Below are 18,042 nucleotides of genomic sequence, written 5' to 3' on the forward strand. Positions count from 1 at the left end.
ATGCTGGAACTGCATGCGCATCGTGGAATAACTCGAGGAGACTGTGTAGCGATGTGTGATCCATCATTATTTTCAACCATAGCTCCTAGCGCGATTGATGATCGTCTCCAGGACTCTTATTTCTTGCTGACATAGTTCCTGGTGCTCACGCAGTGATTGCTCCCTGTAAGCCGACAGGTACTCGTCCAAGATTTTGCGTATGATATCCTGCAACTTGTTTGCAGTGAAACAGGAGCGCAATTTGTGGCAACACATCTTGACGAAGTTCTCTCGCTCGTGTGACGCCTCCAAGTGTAACCACGTGGAGCTGATGCACCAGAGTTGCGTCATCTGGTGGCACGAGGTAAGTTTGGACGTATGAGATAAAGCCACAGTGGGGTCGCTGCCGAGCGCGCGGGAGCTAACGAAGGCTATGTTCAGCAGGCTTAATCAGTCAATCAGTGTACTTATAACAGGCCAATCGGTAGGCTTAAGTTGGGGACAGCCAGTCAGAGGGCTTAGAAAGTCTGGAAAATGTGGAGAGTGATCAGTAGGCTTAGAATGGACCAATCAGCGGAGCCGGTTAATTAGCATAAAGGGGCGGAGCTTTGCTCAGCGATCCGCATTCACCAATCAGCGTGAAGTGGGTGAAGCCAACTAATTAGCATGACGGATCGGAGCTACAGTCAACCAATTAAAGATCAGTAGGCTTAGCATGGGCCAATCAACATGAAGTGGGCGGAGCTAATGGTGGCCAATCAGATGGCTTAGAATTGGGTTGTGTTGGAGCAGAACTGAATTATGGCTTGGAATTGGATTAGAATTGGATTGGAATTGAATTAGAAAAAACTCTTGGCTATAGGACTTATATTTATACTACTAACACCAGCCCTAGGGTGCGAATCATCATGCTCAACATCGAAGACGGTTTGGGAGGTGCTTATCACGAAGTATGTTACCGCCGACTCCCCTCGGGCCTCAGAAGGGTGCCTCGTTGACTGGTCTTGTATGCACCCATTTTTCTTTGACTGCTTTTTGGGCTTTTTACGTGTTGAGTCTTTCAGCATGCCTGGATGAGGTGCCTACGCATAGAACGCCAATTGTCAGCTGTTCGCACACATCGGGGACAAGGATTTGCGTCACAAAACTGCCTAAGAATTCGGAAATACTAACAAAAAATGTTGCAGGAAAAATTCGGAGCAGCCACATTAACGTTCGGAGAAAACTACATGTTGCATAACGAGCCCTTCACAACAGATACCAGGGTTTAAGCAGCTGCCCAAGCAGCACACAATATTGGGCCCATATTGGCTGAAATTGGGCAATATCCGCCCCATACTGCCCATGTACACCCTATATTGACTGCAAATACATGAAATGGTACGTACCCGTGTTGCACAAATGCCCAAGCAGCACGGCAAGATTGGAAGTTGAAGCGTGTGAAATGCCCAATTAAATATGTCGTTACATCCTACGACTTCCCGCAGTTTTGCTCCTTTGTACTCTCAGAGCGAGTTGGAAATTTTTGGTTTATAGAATATTGCGATCCTAATGAAGGCTTCTGAGGGATCTTCGCCATTCAGCCAGACGAGCGTAGCACCCGTTCTTTGTTTTGGGGGCCATGCAGTGTTTTTGTTTAATTGTTTGTAACATGTATTAATGAGATCTACAGAAATGAAAAAGCAAAAAGACGAGAGAACTAATATCAGTGGTGGATATGAAACCAGATAATGCTTTATTATTACACGGACTCCCCGTTGTCGTTATCACAGAAATAGTGGCAATATTGGCACAAAATGGGCTTGCCAATATGGGCAGCCTATATTAGTTCAATATAGAGCCTAGTTGCACTCCTTATATTGGTTCAACATTGGCAATCTTGGCAGCCCATATGGGTTCAATATTGGACCAATATTGGCGTGCTGCTTGGGTGTTTGCGCCATGCCGAAGGGGAGGTGTCATGACATTGGTTGCGTCTAAGTTGAGTTGCTGAAAACTTTTTTAGCGCAATTGGAGGCATCCTAGAGACGTGTCCTAGCATCCTAACATCCTTAGCATGCCATGCGAAGTTGTCGTCGTCTTGCGGAGTCCCTCTGCTTCTCCTTCTGGAGAAGCCGGACCGAAAATGCTGATCGAGGGTACCGAATTTGTGACCAACCAGAGACGTCGAGCCCAATGAGACTTAGCTCAAATATTGAGAGACAGGCTGACAAACCTTATGTCTATATACCCGATTATCTATTACATGCAGTGTATATTTGGGAGTGGATCTAGGAGGGGCTTGGATATCGTGACCCTCGTGAATTTCTGTCGTTACATAGAGTTTCAATTTACTTTAGCAAGTGTAGTAAGATTCTGTCCAAGGCAGGGCTCCCCCGCCTCAGATGCGTCCCGGATCCGCCCCTGTCTGTACCGTCGGGCACCATAACAAATACATGAAGGGTAAATGCGTTAAACGAAGAGCCAATGCACTCATATTGTTGCGAGGAGGGAGTCCCACCCGTACTCTGGAAGACGCGACCTACAGTATTCGAGAAGATCCAAACCTATGCAGTTTAGTGGCTTTTTCAAAACCTCGTAAGGTTTAAGGACGTAGGTAAGGACGCTCCCGTGGTGCCTGTTCCGGCGGTTGTGGGGGAGAGAAACTGATGTTCTGAGGCTGGAACAACATAGAAGGGACAGATACAAACAAAGCCTCAAATTGCCTAAGAAATCAACGATGAAATATGAAAGTCACTGAAAAGGTTAGCCTGCTGTAGGGATCGAACCCACATACCGGTCCAGGGCTCTACCACACCCGAAAGTCGCTGGAGAGGAGTGTTAGCTTAGCTCAATTGGTAGAGCCCTGGACCGGTAATCCAAAAGATGTGGGTTCGATCCCTGCAGCTGGCTAACCTTTTCAGTGACTTTCATCTTTCATCGTTGATTTCTTAGGCAATTTGAGGCTTTGTTTGTATCTGTCCCTTCTATGTTGTTCCAGCCTCAGAACATCAGTTTCTCTCTTGTTCAACAGGTACCGCTTGCGTCGATTTCCGTCGTATGAATGTGTGTATGAGTGAGCAAAAAATGTAAGAGTGAAAGGAGGGTGAGTGAGAGTGAGTGGCTGGTTTGTCGTCCCTTCAGATGACGCACCCCGAAAGTGGCTGGAGAGGAGTGTTAGCTTAGCTCAATTGGCAGAGCCCTGGACCGGTAATCCAGAAGATGTGGGTTCGATCCCTACAGCTGGCTAACCTTTTCAGCGACTTTCATCTTTCATCGTTGTGGGGGAGCCTGTGTGCTCCGTAGAGTTGGAGTGTACCTCTACCCCACCCGCTCTAGCTACTGGAGCAGATGCAGTAACCGTCGATTATCTGCCAATTCTATGTTTGTGTTCTTACTATCCCTCTTTTTTATGTCCCAGCTTCTTGTCGCCACTTTAAATGTGCGTGGGTTTTGCAATCAGGCCAAACATTTGGAAGTTGTCAGCTGGGCGAAATTGGCCCACGTCGATATTATACTGCTGCAAGAAACTAGGTCACTACCCGGAAGGTCTATTCAAATTCTACAAACCTCACACGGGGCCAGGCATTCTTCAGCTGTGGCTCGCCTCAGCGAGGTGCCACCGGTATTTCAATTTTTCCATCTTTTCAGGGCTTCATCCGGTGGATTGAGATCGATAAGGATGGGAGGGTGGTATCTTTGGTGCTTCAGCTTGACGGCAAATCATTTACAATTGTAAATGTTTATGCGCCTGTACGTCGTAGTGAGGGATGGGACTTCTTCTGTCGATTAGACACTTTTCTTTTTGGCGGCCAAAAACTTGACACTTGCTGGTGATTTTAATTGCACGATCAACCGCCAACACGTTAGGCAGGCATGCAGAGAACTGCCTTGTAAGCGCCACTGCCTTAACTGACGCCTAGTCTCATGTTCATGGCGACAGATACGAATTCACTTGGGTTAACTCCCGTGACCATCACAGTGGGATGGATCGCTTCTATGTGTCTCCGGGAATGCTGAATTCTGTCTCTGGGTGCAACACGAAACCGGCCGGGGACCTCACTGATCATCATGGAGTCGTTTTATCTTTGTCACGGCTTAAGAATTTTCGCACCGGTCACTGCCTTTGGCGATTGAACTTGTCTTTGCTAGACGACGAGGAAATTAAAGAAGGCTTCGAAGCTGGGAGCCGCTGATCGCTTTCGATGTTGCGGAAGACTGCGCGCGCGTGAACAGCGGGAGTGTAAAGACGCACTCAGCCAGCTCTTAGCTATTCTACGCCACCCTGGCTCTCGCAGCCATGACGCTGCATCTGATATCGCGGATGTGCAGAGGCGCCTGATGGCCATGAGAATGGGTTCCTGGCGCAATTTCGCTGCTCAGCGAAACGTCGAACGCTGGCGTCGGGAAGCAAACTGCTCCCGCTTACTCCTCCGGGGCTATGTGTCAGAAAACCCTGCCTCGGATATCGCCGTTGTCCGGTCAGCTGACGGCTCACTTCTCATACCACCTGATGACATTCGAGCTGCAATGCGTGGGAATTGCGCAGCCGTTTATCAAGAGTCGGTGGTTAGCCCGGAGTGACACTCCCGGTGAAACAAATGGAATTTGCAGACTCAGGGCCGCTCACGCAAAATGAACTTTTTGCCACTGTTTCGACAATACCGAACGGGAAGTGCCCCGGCATCGATCGCCTCCCAGTCAAGTTCTACAAACGTTTCTGGAGGGTAATGTGCGGTGCTTTAACTCGTATATGTAATCAATGCTTGTCGCGACGAGCACTCTGTTCCACTATGCAGAATGGCATAATTATCCCTCTCTGCAAGGACGCGTCAAGAAAGCAGGACCTGGATGCGTATCGCCCCATGACACTTCGGCTGGCGACTACAAAATTCTAGCCAAGGGTCTTCTCCTAAGTGTTTCGCCGCAGTTGGAGAAGGTATGGCACCCATGTCATGCCTATTCGGTCCCTGGCAGGTCATCGATCTTCCACAGGATGGCCATTCGTGACGCGATTCAGTGGATAAACCTGAGACAGCTAACAGGGTGTTAGCCTCGTTCCACCAGGCAAAAGCTTTCGACAGAGTGCGTCATTCGAATCTGTTTTCCATGCTTACAGCTTACGGTTCCGATGAAGCGTGGATTGGCTTTGTGGAATTGTTGTACCTTGGTGCAAAAAGCCTGGTCTCCGTTGCTGGTGGTCTATCGCGTCGTATCGAGATCACACGCAGTGTACGGCAGGGCTGGCCCCTTTCTCCTCTATTGGACGCTGTTGCAATCAACCCGCTCCTGGTACGTTTAAGCTCCCTCTCTCCCCCTCTGTCCTAAACCGGTCTAAGAGCGGTGCCCTCTACATTAATGCGGAACCTTCCCGCGTTGCCCCTTTCGGCGTGCCCTAGAAAACTCGTCAAAATCCTCGGTGTTGTCGTCGATGGCAGTGGGGTATCTCCTGTAAACTTTTTTTGATTGCGTGTTAGCGCCACGAAACAACTGTGGCTATGTGCGGCGTACAGACGTGGACAGACGGAGAGAGGACAGCAGGAAGGAGTGGGGGACAGGGGATTAGTATGCGTCAAGGGCCGACATTCGTCTGGAAAGTCTTCGGAAAACCCAGGGAAAACCTCAGACAGCACAGCCGGTGGTAGGATCCGAACCCACCACCTCCCAGTCCACAGCGCGACCTTGGTTACCACCAACGAGCGGACGCCTTAGCCCGCTCGGCCATGCCGCTGGTCCCTGTAAACTGGCCTAGCGTGCTTAAACGTTCCTCCGTGTTCTCCGTGAACTCAAATCTGTAGACCTGCCCCTCAATTTCCGTGCCCTATTACTGGCCTCTTGGTGCTACTGCCGTCTGAGTTTCCTCGTCGCTGTATGTCTGCCATCTGCACTCATTCGAGTCCCCATAACTCGCAACAAATTCCGTTTCCTGCGGCCTGGCCTAGAGCGAAAGGAACTGTGGGTCTGTCACCTGCTCCCAGCCTCGGAAACAAGTCTGCGTGCGCTGATATCATACACCGATAAAAACCAACCTGACTTTTTCGGGACTCCGCAGTCGGCGGCGATCGTGGCCCGAACTATCATCTTGCTGTTAGGATTCTAGGTTATATATGTCACTCTGCAGAGTTACACTGCAATCGGCGTAGACAAGAACACACCTCGTCCTACAGCGAAAGGAACTTTGCCATCCACGTGTGCACTGGGTCTGTGACCTGCTCCCAGCCTCGGAAACAAGTCTGCTTGCGCTGATATCGTACACATATAAAAACCAACCTGACTTCTTGAGACTCTGTAGTCGGCGACGATCGTGGCCCGAACTATCATCTTGCTGTTACGATTCTAGGTTATATATGTCACTCTGCAGAGTTACACTGCAATCGGCGTAGACAAGAACACACCTCGTCCTACAGCGAAAGGAACTTTGCCATCCACGTGTGCACTGGGTCTGTGACCTGCTCCCAGCCTCGGAAACAAGTCTGCTTGCGCTGATATCGTACACATATAAAAACCAACCTGACTTCTTGAGACTCTGTAGTCGGCGACGATCGTGGCGCGAACTATCATCTTGCTGTTACGATTCTAGGTTATATATGTCACTCTGCAGAGTTACACTGCAATCGGCGTAGACAAGAACACACCTCGTCCTACAGCGAAAGGAACTTTGCCATCCACGTGTGCACTGGGTCTGTGACCTGCTCCCAGCCTCGGAAACAAGTCTGCTTGCGCTGATATCGTACACATATAAAAACCAACCTGACTTCTTGAGACTCTGTAGTCGGCGACGATCGTGGCCCGAACTATCATCTTGCTGTTACGATTCTAGGTTATATATGTCACTCTGCAGAGTTACACTGCAATCGGCGTAGACAAGAACACACCTCGTCCTACAGCGAAAGGAACTTTGCCATCCACGTGTGCACTGGGTCTGTGACCTGCTCCCAGCCTCGGAAACAAGTCTGCTTGCGCTGATATCGTACACATATAAAAACCAACCTGACTTCTTGAGACTCTGTAGTCGGCGACGATCGTGGCCCGAACTATCATCTTGCTGTTACGATTCTAGGTTATATATGTCACTCTGCAGAGTTACACTGCAATCGGCGTAGACAAGAACACACCTCGTCCTACAGCGAAAGGAACTTTGCCATCCACGTGTGCACTGGGTCTGTGACCTGCTCCCAGCCTCGGAAACAAGTCTGCTTGCGCTGATATCGTACACATATAAAAACCAACCTGACTTCTTGAGACTCTGTAGTCGGCGACGATCGTGGCCCGAACTATCATCTTGCTGTTACGATTCTAGGTTATATATGTCACTCTGCAGAGTTACACTGCAATCGGCGTAGACAAGAACACACCTCGTCCTACAGCGAAAGGAACTTTGCCATCCACGTGTGCACTGGGTCTGTGACCTGCTCCCAGCCTCGGAAACAAGTCTGCTTGCGCTGATATCGTACACATATAAAAACCAACCTGACTTCTTGAGACTCTGTAGTCGGCGACGATCGTGGCCCGAACTATCATCTTGCTGTTACGATTCTAGGTTATATATGTCACTCTGCAGAGTTACACTGCAATCGGCGTAGACAAGAACACACCTCGTCCTACAGCGAAAGGAACTTTGCCATCCACGTGTGCACTGGGTCTGTGACCTGCTCCCAGCCTCGGAAACAAGTCTGCTTGCGCTGATATCGTACACATATAAAAACCAACCTGACTTCTTGAGACTCTGTAGTCGGCGACGATCGTGGCCCGAACTATCATCTTGCTGTTACGATTCTAGGTTATATATGTCACTCTGCAGAGTTACACTGCAATCGGCGTAGACAAGAACACACCTCGTCCTACAGCGAAAGGAACTTTGCCATCCACGTGTGCACTGGGTCTGTGACCTGCTCCCAGCCTCGGAAACAAGTCTGCTTGCGCTGATATCGTACACATATAAAAACCAACCTGACTTCTTGAGACTCTGTAGTCGGCGACGATCGTGGCCCGAACTATCATCTTGCTGTTACGATTCTAGGTTATATATGTCACTCTGCAGAGTTACACTGCAATCGGCGTAGACAAGAACACACCTCGTCCTACAGCGAAAGGAACTTTGCCATCCACGTGTGCACTGGGTCTGTGACCTGCTCCCAGCCTCGGAAACAAGTCTGCTTGCGCTGATATCGTACACATATAAAAACCAACCTGACTTCTTGAGACTCTGTAGTCGGCGACGATCGTGGCCCGAACTATCATCTTGCTGTTACGATTCTAGGTTATATATGTCACTCTGCAGAGTTACACTGCAATCGGCGTAGACAAGAACACACCTCGTCCTACAGCGAAAGGAACTTTGCCATCCACGTGTGCACTGGGTCTGTGACCTGCTCCCAGCCTCGGAAACAAGTCTGCTTGCGCTGATATCGTACACATATAAAAACCAACCTGACTTCTTGAGACTCTGTAGTCGGCGACGATCGTGGCCCGAACTATCATCTTGCTGTTACGATTCTAGGTTATATATGTCACTCTGCAGAGTTACACTGCAATCGGCGTAGACAAGAACACACCTCGTCCTACAGCGAAAGGAACTTTGCCATCCACGTGTGCACTGGGTCTGTGACCTGCTCCCAGCCTCGGAAACAAGTCTGCTTGCGCTGATATCGTACACATATAAAAACCAACCTGACTTCTTGAGACTCTGTAGTCGGCGACGATCGTGGCCCGAACTATCATCTTGCTGTTACGATTCTAGGTTATATATGTCACTCTGCAGAGTTACACTGCAATCGGCGTAGACAAGAACACACCTCGTCCTACAGCGAAAGGAACTTTGCCATCCACGTGTGCACTGGGTCTGTGACCTGCTCCCAGCCTCGGAAACAAGTCTGCTTGCGCTGATATCGTACACATATAAAAACCAACCTGACTTCTTGAGACTCTGTAGTCGGCGACGATCGTGGCGCGAACTATCATCTTGCTGTTACGATTCTAGGTTATATATGTCACTCTGCAGAGTTACACTGCAATCGGCGTAGACAAGAACACACCTCGTCCTACAGCGAAAGGAACTTTGCCATCCACGTGTGCACTGGGTCTGTGACCTGCTCCCAGCCTCGGAAACAAGTCTGCTTGCGCTGATATCGTACACATATAAAAACCAACCTGACTTCTTGAGACTCTGTAGTCGGCGACGATCGTGGCGCGAACTATCATCTTGCTGTTACGATTCTAGGTTATATATGTCACTCTGCAGAGTTACACTGCAATCGGCGTAGACAAGAACACACCTCGTCCTACAGCGAAAGGAACTTTGCCATCCACGTGTGCACTGGGTCTGTGACCTGCTCCCAGCCTCGGAAACAAGTCTGCTTGCGCTGATATCGTACACATATAAAAACCAACCTGACTTCTTGAGACTCTGTAGTCGGCGACGATCGTGGCGCGAACTATCATCTTGCTGTTACGATTCTAGGTTATATATGTCACTCTGCAGAGTTACACTGCAATCGGCGTAGACAAGAACACACCTCGTCCTACAGCGAAAGGAACTTTGCCATCCACGTGTGCACTGGGTCTGTGACCTGCTCCCAGCCTCGGAAACAAGTCTGCTTGCGCTGATATCGTACACATATAAAAACCAACCTGACTTCTTGAGACTCTGTAGTCGGCGACGATCGTGGCGCGAACTATCATCTTGCTGTTACGATTCTAGGTTATATATGTCACTCTGCAGAGTTACACTGCAATCGGCGTAGACAAGAACACACCTCGTCCTACAGCGAAAGGAACTTTGCCATCCACGTGTGCACTGGGTCTGTGACCTGCTCCCAGCCTCGGAAACAAGTCTGCTTGCGCTGATATCGTACACATATAAAAACCAACCTGACTTCTTGAGACTCTGTAGTCGGCGACGATCGTGGCGCGAACTATCATCTTGCTGTTACGATTCTAGGTTATATATGTCACTCTGCAGAGTTACACTGCAATCGGCGTAGACAAGAACACACCTCGTCCTACAGCGAAAGGAACTTTGCCATCCACGTGTGCACTGGGTCTGTGACCTGCTCCCAGCCTCGGAAACAAGTCTGCTTGCGCTGATATCGTACACATATAAAAACCAACCTGACTTCTTGAGACTCTGTAGTCGGCGACGATCGTGGCGCGAACTATCATCTTGCTGTTACGATTCTAGGTTATATATGTCACTCTGCAGAGTTACACTGCAATCGGCGTAGACAAGAACACACCTCGTCCTACAGCGAAAGGAACTTTGCCATCCACGTGTGCACTGGGTCTGTGACCTGCTCCCAGCCTCGGAAACAAGTCTGCTTGCGCTGATATCGTACACATATAAAAACCAACCTGACTTCTTGAGACTCTGTAGTCGGCGACGATCGTGGCGCGAACTATCATCTTGCTGTTACGATTCTAGGTTATATATGTCACTCTGCAGAGTTACACTGCAATCGGCGTAGACAAGAACACACCTCGTCCTACAGCGAAAGGAACTTTGCCATCCACGTGTGCACTGGGTCTGTGACCTGCTCCCAGCCTCGGAAACAAGTCTGCTTGCGCTGATATCGTACACATATAAAAACCAACCTGACTTCTTGAGACTCTGTAGTCGGCGACGATCGTGGCGCGAACTATCATCTTGCTGTTACGATTCTAGGTTATATATGTCACTCTGCAGAGTTACACTGCAATCGGCGTAGACAAGAACACACCTCGTCCTACAGCGAAAGGAACTTTGCCATCCACGTGTGCACTGGGTCTGTGACCTGCTCCCAGCCTCGGAAACAAGTCTGCTTGCGCTGATATCGTACACATATAAAAACCAACCTGACTTCTTGAGACTCTGTAGTCGGCGACGATCGTGGCGCGAACTATCATCTTGCTGTTACGATTCTAGGTTATATATGTCACTCTGCAGAGTTACACTGCAATCGGCGTAGACAAGAACACACCTCGTCCTACAGCGAAAGGAACTTTGCCATCCACGTGTGCACTGGGTCTGTGACCTGCTCCCAGCCCTCGGAAACAAGTCTGCTTGCGCTGATATCGTACACATATAAAAACCAACCTGACTTCTTGAGACTCTGTAGTCGGCGACGATCGTGGCGCGAACTATCATCTTGCTGTTACGATTCTAGGTTATATATGTCACTCTGCAGAGTTACACTGCAATCGGCGTAGACAAGAACACACCTCGTCCTACAGCGAAAGGAACTTTGCCATCCACGTGTGCACTGGGTCTGTGACCTGCTCCCAGCCTCGGAAACAAGTCTGCTTGCGCTGATATCGTACACATATAAAAACCAACCTGACTTCTTGAGACTCTGTAGTCGGCGACGATCGTGGCCCGAACTATCATCTTGCTGTTACGATTCTAGGTTATATATGTCACTCTGCAGAGTTACACTGCAATCGGCGTAGACAAGAACACACCTCGTCCTACAGCGAAAGGAACTTTGCCATCCACGTGTGCACTGGGTCTGTGACCTGCTCCCAGCCTCGGAAACAAGTCTGCTTGCGCTGATATCGTACACATATAAAAACCAACCTGACTTCTTGAGACTCTGTAGTCGGCGACGATCGTGGCGCGAACTATCATCTTGCTGTTACGATTCTAGGTTATATATGTCACTCTGCAGAGTTACACTGCAATCGGCGTAGACAAGAACACACCTCGTCCTACAGCGAAAGGAACTTTGCCATCCACGTGTGCACTGGGTCTGTGACCTGCTCCCAGCCTCGGAAACAAGTCTGCTTGCGCTGATATCGTACACATATAAAAACCAACCTGACTTCTTGAGACTCTGTAGTCGGCGACGATCGTGGCGCGAACTATCATCTTGCTGTTACGATTCTAGGTTATATATGTCACTCTGCAGAGTTACACTGCAATCGGCGTAGACAAGAACACACCTCGTCCTACAGCGAAAGGAACTTTGCCATCCACGTGTGCACTGGGTCTGTGACCTGCTCCCAGCCTCGGAAACAAGTCTGCTTGCGCTGATATCGTACACATATAAAAACCAACCTGACTTCTTGAGACTCTGTAGTCGGCGACGATCGTGGCCCGAACTATCATCTTGCTGTTACGATTCTAGGTTATATATGTCACTCTGCAGAGTTACACTGCAATCGGCGTAGACAAGAACACACCTCGTCCTACAGCGAAAGGAACTTTGCCATCCACGTGTGCACTGGGTCTGTGACCTGCTCCCAGCCTCGGAAACAAGTCTGCTTGCGCTGATATCGTACACATATAAAAACCAACCTGACTTCTTGAGACTCTGTAGTCGGCGACGATCGTGGCCCGAACTATCATCTTGCTGTTACGATTCTAGGTTATATATGTCACTCTGCAGAGTTACACTGCAATCGGCGTAGACAAGAACACACCTCGTCCTACAGCGAAAGGAACTTTGCCATCCACGTGTGCACTGGGTCTGTGACCTGCTCCCAGCCTCGGAAACAAGTCTGCTTGCGCTGATATCGTACACATATAAAAACCAACCTGACTTCTTGAGACTCTGTAGTCGGCGACGATCGTGGCCCGAACTATCATCTTGCTGTTACGATTCTAGGTTATATATGTCACTCTGCAGAGTTACACTGCAATCGGCGTAGACAAGAACACACCTCGTCCTACAGCGAAAGGAACTTTGCCATCCACGTGTGCACTGGGTCTGTGACCTGCTCCCAGCCTCGGAAACAAGTCTGCTTGCGCTGATATCGTACACATATAAAAACCAACCTGACTTCTTGAGACTCTGTAGTCGGCGACGATCGTGGCCCGAACTATCATCTTGCTGTTACGATTCTAGGTTATATATGTCACTCTGCAGAGTTACACTGCAATCGGCGTAGACAAGAACACACCTCGTCCTACAGCGAAAGGAACTTTGCCATCCACGTGTGCACTGGGTCTGTGACCTGCTCCCAGCCTCGGAAACAAGTCTGCTTGCGCTGATATCGTACACATATAAAAACCAACCTGACTTCTTGAGACTCTGTAGTCGGCGACGATCGTGGCCCGAACTATCATCTTGCTGTTACGATTCTAGGTTATATATGTCACTCTGCAGAGTTACACTGCAATCGGCGTAGACAAGAACACACCTCGTCCTACAGCGAAAGGAACTTTGCCATCCACGTGTGCACTGGGTCTGTGACCTGCTCCCAGCCTCGGAAACAAGTCTGCTTGCGCTGATATCGTACACATATAAAAACCAACCTGACTTCTTGAGACTCTGTAGTCGGCGACGATCGTGGCCCGAACTATCATCTTGCTGTTACGATTCTAGGTTATATATGTCACTCTGCAGAGTTACACTGCAATCGGCGTAGACAAGAACACACCTCGTCCTACAGCGAAAGGAACTTTGCCATCCACGTGTGCACTGGGTCTGTGACCTGCTCCCAGCCTCGGAAACAAGTCTGCTTGCGCTGATATCGTACACATATAAAAACCAACCTGACTTCTTGAGACTCTGTAGTCGGCGACGATCGTGGCCCGAACTATCATCTTGCTGTTACGATTCTAGGTTATATATGTCACTCTGCAGAGTTACACTGCAATCGGCGTAGACAAGAACACACCTCGTCCTACAGCGAAAGGAACTTTGCCATCCACGTGTGCACTGGGTCTGTGACCTGCTCCCAGCCTCGGAAACAAGTCTGCTTGCGCTGATATCGTACACATATAAAAACCAACCTGACTTCTTGAGACTCTGTAGTCGGCGACGATCGTGGCCCGAACTATCATCTTGCTGTTACGATTCTAGGTCACTGGAGTAGTAACGACGTCATCTTGAAGAAAGCGGTCCGGAACGGCCGCTGACCATCGCCGGGCGACGGAGCTCAGAGGCAGGTTGCAAAGCATTCCAGCTATGACCACTATTCCCATGTTCTAGCAGTATTCCCATTCAGGGCAACACTATCGACATCGTCCAGACAAGCATGTTCCTTGTCAAAAAAGAGAAAAATACAAAGCGTCAACAGAGGAAAGCATCCAGGTCGGGGCATGTCAGGAGCCCTGTTACACGAGGAAAAATCGCACGAGCGCTGGGCAAAAGAGGAAAGCAAACGCAGAAAAACACTTGAACAGAGTGAAAAAGACACTCACCATTATCGGACACGTGCACTGCATTCCTTCAATGTAAATCCGCTCGTCACAAAATCCACCATTCACCAGTGACAAACCACATATCTGCACCCCATCAGAGGCAAACGGATCCCCACCGAAGCTACGCTCTTCCAGTAACGGCCACCGCAATTGCTAGGAACAGAGTCACAAGTCAGTGTCCAAGAGAGAAAGGATTCCTTGCGCCCTCTCCAGACCTCTCTCATTGGTCGTCACGTCATCCTATTGTCTCAGGGCTACACTGTTTTTTTCCCACTAATATCCAACCCCATCTCCTCTGGACAAGGTCCACCTGAAACAATAGAGTCGCGGTATGAGGTCACCATGCACCTGCGTGGCTCAAGGACGCGAACGCTCTAGACATGGGACCTGTTATTTATTGAATCACTATCCCGAGATTATTTCCTTTATTCTACTATAACGATTGTATAGGAAACTTTTGCAGAAAAACACCATGCATGAAAGCTGATTGTAGGAATTAAGCATTTCATTCCCATAGTATTACTAAATGAGACTTGCAAAAGAACAAAATATCCTAACACGTAACTCCATCAATGACCATTTTTTAGCGACGAAAATAGGTAGGAGTTGTACCAACCGGCCCTACTTTTTATGTTGATGTCCATCAATGACTACATACAACGAGCTAATCGAGACTTGTCCGTCCATTCCGAGGGCCAGGGAGATAACTGAATAATGGCGCTTTGTTCCTCGACTGGATAAAGCCATGGACCAGTCGCCCTTGCGGTTACTCTCTGAACCAAATGAATCGCAAGATTATTAAGAATCATTCTAGCACTACTCCCATTCAGGGCAGCATTATCGTCAAGACAAGAATGTTCCTTGTCAAAAAGAAAAACAGAACAACATGTAGAAGGAAAGCATGACAGAACAGGTCTGGGGATGTCATCGCATGTTTGTCAGACAAAAAGGGGGAAAAAGCGAAGAGAAACACATGAACAAAGCCGAAAACCAGCATCAAACTATTTTGTAAACACACACACTCCTCTTATTCAAAAACAGTGCTAATCGTAAATCCGTCCAGGACAATCCACACCATTTTCCTATTGCTACACTTTTTTTCAGTAACGGTCAATGCACTGCTACAGAGACCTGAAACACTGCGAGACGTCATCACATCATGTCTGAAGAAGGCAGCGGCAAACACAAAGACTCCTATTTTTTATTGAATCGCAAGGTTATTTCCTTTGTCCTACTCTTAATGATATTCATTCCTACATTAAAATTCAACAAAAAAGCACCGTGTATACTAGCGATTTTCACCCCAAAGGCTCATCATGGTCATTAGAATCACAACACCAGAAAACTAACACTGCTCTTTTAAAATAATAAGTGTCGTTGAGTTATTTTAAAAGAGCAGTGGTAGTTCAAGTCTGCTTGCGCTGATATCGTACGGCGATTAAAACTAACCTGATTTCTTCTGAAGTTCGCAGTCGGCGGCGATCGTGGCCTGAACTAACATCTTGTTGTTACGATTGTAGGTTACATATGTCACTCTGCTGAGTTACACAGCAGACGGCGTAGACAGGAACACACCTGGTCCTACAGCGAAAGGAACTTCGCCATTCACGTGTGCACTGGGTCTGTGACTTGCTCCCAGCCTCGGAAACAAGTCTGCTTGCGTTGATATCATACACCGAGAAAAACCAACCTGACTTCTTCGGGACTCTATCGTGGCCCGAACTAACATCTTGCTGTAAGGATTCTATTATATATATATATATATATATAGGTATTCAAGAAAGATCAGAAGTGGAGACGGTGCTCCTACAGGATAAGGAATAAAAGGGGGACTTTATTAAAAACTAAGAGGGGGTATTCGACGTTTCGACAGCAGCGCTGTCTTCAACAGGAATGGGATACTATGGTGACGCAAGACAATTGCAAAGAATGAGAGGGGAATATGTACAAGGAGAGAGGGCAGCACACGTGCTTTGTCAAACAAAGGTAAAGGGGTACAATGAATGACTACATAATGAAATCATAACGACCAGTCTGTATCGCAAGCCCACCGACTCCCAACAATATCTATCGTTCCAGAGTTGCCACCCCAGGCACACTAAGCTAGCTATCCCTTATAGTCAAGCGCTGCGTTACCGGAGAATATGTTCTAACGATGATGAACTAGACAATCATCTTGAGGGCCTTGAAGAAACTTTCGCAGATAGAAAATATCCTAATCAGGTTGTAAAAGATGCCATAGCCAGAGCTAGATCAACCGATCGAGAGAACCTATTCCAAACACAGCCCCGAGCCGATAAGAATTCTTCGGTAAACCTCACTATTAGCTTCAACGGTTATGCCCCGGACGTAAACCGCATACTTAAACGGCACTATGCAATCCTCACCCAATCTGATCGTATGAGTCAGGTGTTTCCGGAACCACCCCGCATTACTTATCGTCGAGCAAGGAACATCCAAGGCAGACTTGTGAACGCCAAGTTAAACAAGTCCTCGGAACACAACGGTTGTCAACCATGCAACGGACGCAGATGCCAGATCTGTAAATTAATGCAAACTGCTACCAGAGTAGAAAGCACAAATTCTAACTATCGCACAAAAATTAATGGTCTATTTAACTGCAACTCTTCTAACGTCCTTTATCTCCTTCAATGTAATAAGTGCAAGGCCCAATATATCGGTCAAACAGCTACATCCTTCCGAATCCGATTCAACAACCACAGGTCCGACGTATCAAAGAAACCTAATCTGCCAGTGTCTCGACATTTTAGTAAACCCGGCCACTCAATTAACGACATAGCCATTTTCGTTCTGCAATCGGGTTTTCCATCCCAACGCCTTAGAGAACAAAGGGAAATCGTTCCTGATCTACAAATTTAAAAGCCAGATTAGCGAGGACCCCGGCGTCCTCTCAACAGTTCGCAACCTAAATTCCTAATTCTCTCAGAATACATACACTCTTTTGTATCTCTTTCAGACTCCCCGGTTGGTCACCCCAGGAAATCATTGCCCTCCGGCGAAGAACATGACTGCCTATGATTCATTGTACCCCTTTACCTTTTTCAACTTATATATATATATATATATCACTCTGCTGAGTTACACTGCAGACGGCGTAGACAGGAACACACCTGGTCCTACAGCGAAAGGAACTTTGCCATTCACGTGTGCAGTGGGTCTGTGACGTGCTTCCAGCCTCGGAAACAAGTCTGCTTGCGCTGATATCGTACAGCGATAAAAACCAACGTGAGTTCTTCGTGACTCCGCTGTCGGCAGCGATCGTTTCCCGAACTATCACCTTGCTGTTACAATTCTATGTTATAGATGTCACTGTACTGAGTTACACAGCAGACGGCGTAGACAGGAACACACCTGGACCTACAGCGAAATGAACTTTGCGTTGTGAAGTGCTACTGTGATATTTGGAACATGTCAACAATCAACAAGAACAAATCAAGAACCTTTGTTCTTGATTTGTTTGCACGAATTGTCGTAGAAGACTGGGTGGTCTAATATTCTCTTTTACTTTTTTCAACCAGTGTTCTTTTTCATCTTTACTATTATTATTCAAATCAGCTTCACGCCTTCAAGCGATTCTGATTTACTCTGCATTGCTTGGTCTACAGACGGGACGGGCTGGCTGTATTTGCTTCCTTTCCTAAGGACTTGTTTGCTTAAGAATATGTTTCACGCAAGCATTTATGTTTTATGAGGTATTCAATGTCGAGCTCGTCGTAAATTTGAACATTTAGCATTAACACCCACATGCCTACAGAAACTCAACTGCCCCGTATTCTACAAGAGTATTCTGCACATCGTATATATTTCGTATATATTTCGGATAACTGTTTGTTGTTTAACACATTTATTGTTCAACCGTGTCTCCAATACTGTGCAATACATCCATAATCCCAAGACTGACCGACACAATCCAACGACACCAATTCGCCTTCGTCATTGTC

At 48.0% G+C, this 18,042-nt stretch overlaps 1 long non-coding RNA gene across 1 annotated transcript; it reads left to right on the forward strand.

Moving 5' to 3' along the window:
• Positions 1-280: 280 nt before the first annotated feature.
• On the forward strand, positions 281-17,115 carry LOC135376204 (uncharacterized). The gene is made up of 3 exons (XR_010417577.1): positions 281-343; positions 15,601-15,815; positions 17,058-17,115. It is a non-coding gene; the product is annotated as an uncharacterized LOC135376204 (long non-coding RNA).
• The last annotated feature ends 927 nt before the right edge of the window (positions 17,116-18,042 follow it).

This window comes from Ornithodoros turicata, chromosome 1 (genome assembly GCF_037126465.1).
Source record: "Ornithodoros turicata isolate Travis chromosome 1, ASM3712646v1, whole genome shotgun sequence".
Classification (NCBI taxonomy): Eukaryota; Metazoa; Arthropoda; class Arachnida; order Ixodida; family Argasidae; genus Ornithodoros; species Ornithodoros turicata.